The sequence below is a fragment of the Dipodomys merriami genome, unplaced genomic scaffold (assembly GCF_024711535.1).
Source record: "Dipodomys merriami isolate MVZ:Mamm:240054 unplaced genomic scaffold, mDipMer1.0.p SCAF_291, whole genome shotgun sequence".
NCBI lineage: Eukaryota > Metazoa > Chordata > Mammalia > Rodentia > Heteromyidae > Dipodomys > Dipodomys merriami.
The window spans coordinates 1,423,593-1,426,548 of NW_027204393.1; positions in this window are offsets into that span (position 1 = coordinate 1,423,593).

Consider the following 2,956-nt stretch of genomic DNA (forward strand, 5'->3'; position numbering starts at 1 on the left):
TAGAAGTGCTAATATTTTCCTCACAGTTAAGCAGGATGGAGTGAGATCATGTAGGTGGAGGTCCTTTCAAATTACTGTATTTCAGGACCTGATAAACAGATAAGTCTCCATTCCCCTCTATAATTTTACCAATCTTGGACAGTGTCCAGAGACAACACTTCAGAAGAAAGGATGTCTTTTAAGGTAAATTTGATGACTTCCCATGTTCATCCGCACGATTGCTAGATGGTTTCTGTTCTCCCCACATCCACATAGCATGGAAAACAAAGCCACCCATTGTTACATTTGACTGCATCTAGTTTCCAGTAAGGACATGAAGGCATTGCCATAAATGTCAGTGTCCCCTGACTTTGCCTGGTACTGTCAGGAATGCTGCCTTCCCCACTGCCTGATGAGGGTAGTGGGGGTGGGGATGCTCATTGTGGTGGATTCAAGATCGTGTAAGCTTGAACGTGATTGTATAAGTTTGAACATGAAGTTTCTTTCACCATTTTAACTGGAGACAAAATTCTTAATATGTTGGCTTTAAAATATTAGTCATTCCAAGCTGGGCGCTGGTGGCTCATGCCTGTAGGCTGAGATCTGAGGATTGTGATTCAAAGCCGGCCCGGACAGGAAAGTCCATGAGACTCTTATCTCCAGTCAACCACCAGAAAACTGGAAGTGGTGTTGTGGCTCAAGTGGTAGAGCACTAGCCTTAAGCTGAAGAGATGAGGGACAGCAACCAGGCCCAGTGTTCAAGCCCCACAACTGACTATATATATATATAATTATATACATATAATTATATATATTCATCTCTTACTTTGTGCTACTCCTCTGTGTTGCACACTAGTAAAACAGCATCAGAACTGGACCTCCTACTAGCTGGGCAAGTGTCTATCAGTGAGAAACATCCTCATCCCGTCTCAAGACTTTTTGGTTTTGGTTGCAGTCTGTGTGTAAAAGGAAAAAAAAAAGAATGAAAAATATGGAATCTGAGCAAGCATTTAGCATTCGATTTTTACTTCTGTTGTGCCAGAGATTGTCTCCTTTCTGTTAGCATTTTGTTTTATGTTTTATTCCAGAAAAGGAACTTGTCAGTGGATCATTTTCCTTTACTTTGTCCTGGAACCATTCCAGATTGTTATGGCATTAAAGAATAATTATCTGCCTAAAGGCAACCCATGAAGCAGACAGCCAAAAGAAGGTGTGTGTGTGTGTGTGTGTGTGTGTGTGTGTGTGTGTGTGTGTGTGTGTGTGTGTGTGTGTGTGTGTGTGTGTGTAAATGACAGGAACCAGTCAGTTAAAAACTCCTAATAAAAATGTAGAAATTGAATAGAAGGTAGAAGGGATAATTTGCTGTCAAGATTATTGAGTTCCAACTATGAAGAACTAAGAATACAGAAAAATAGAGAAGTATGGACTGTTTCTTTAAACTACAAAAGGACAAGAGATTTACTCAAAGAAGAAAACAAAAGTTTTCCAAAGCTGAGTTTATTTGTATAAACCCACAAAGAATTTCTTTTTGATTTTAGAGTATATTTTCTTTGGATGATAAAGTAAGATTATGTTCTACATTGTTCAGACTTTATTTGTGGTTTGAGTTGACAAGATATGATTCTTATATAATAGATTTATTTTTTAGATTTGATTGCTATATATATATTTACTAATTTTGTTGTGAAGTGGTTTTATTTTTCATTTTTAGTTTTGGCATTTTTGTTATTCCTCCAAGGAATAAGGAAGAAAATTAGTGTCTGAATTTAATTTGCGATCTTAGGTTCATGGAAGCAGAAAACATTTCTCACAATAACATAGTAGTTTAAATGACTCAAGAACATAATAAAATGAACATTGTAGAATACATTTTAGTGAATAAAAAAAGAAAGGGAACGGAGAATATAATGCATTTGGAGAGAGAAAGGGAAGAAACTACATCTAAAAAGTAAGGCTTGGGAGTGTTGCTCAGAAAGCTTGTACTCAATCCCCAGTCCCTCAAAAACAAAAGAAAAAACAGGTAAACAAACAAACAACGGAATAAAACCTAGAGATAGGCAAATAGTCTGTTAAAATGGGAGTTACCACCGGGCACTGGTGGCTAAGCTTGTAGTCCTAGCTATTCAGGAGGCAGAGATCTGAGACTCACTGAAGCCAGCCCAGGTAGGAAAGTCAGAGAGACTCATCGTCAATAACCCACCAAAAAGAAAAAAAAAAAAAAAAAAGCTGGAAGTGGAGCTGTGGTTCAGGTGGTAGACTGTTAGCTTCGGGCCAGAAGTTCGGGAAAGCGACCAGAGACTAAGATACAATGAGGGGGATTACTTCGTTATTTACATTTCATAGTTATTATCCTATACACTGATTAAGTGTCACTGAGCAGAGTGGCGTTTTCCTGGGGCAGAAAAATCCCACTATAAATCGAAGGGAAAAAAAAAGTTGCGTCCCGAGTTCATCTTCCCTTCTCTGGGTCCGAAGGGGGCGCAGAAAGTTGTAGAACGCTGTAGAATGGGTGGCTGCACAGGTCAGGGTGGGTGCTGGTGACATCCGTTAGGCGCTCGGTCCAGTGGTCCCTAATTGGTCCCCAGAGATCAAGAAGCAAAGTTTGGAGCCGGAAAAAATTAGAAAAAAAAAGAAGAAGAAGAAGAAGAAGTCTTTCTGGGCCGGGTTCGTGGACGCAGCCGGCTCCCCACACCCCTCTCCCGCCCGCGGAGCACCTGCTTTCCGGTCTCCCCCTGCCCTAGGCCGTGCCCCGCGCGGGGCTGGGGCGCGGCCGGCCCACAGGCTGGCAGCCGCGAGCAGTGGGTGGCGCCCTAGCGCGGGCTGTGGGCGCGTCCCACCTGGGCCGGGGCCACCCCAAGCCGGCGCCCGTCGGGCGCGGGGCCAGGCTGGGGAGGGGCCGCGGGGAAGGGCGGAGGGCCGAGGACCCTGGGCCGCGGAGGGCGGGGGCGGCGGCGCGGGGCCGGGCCGACCGGTGCTT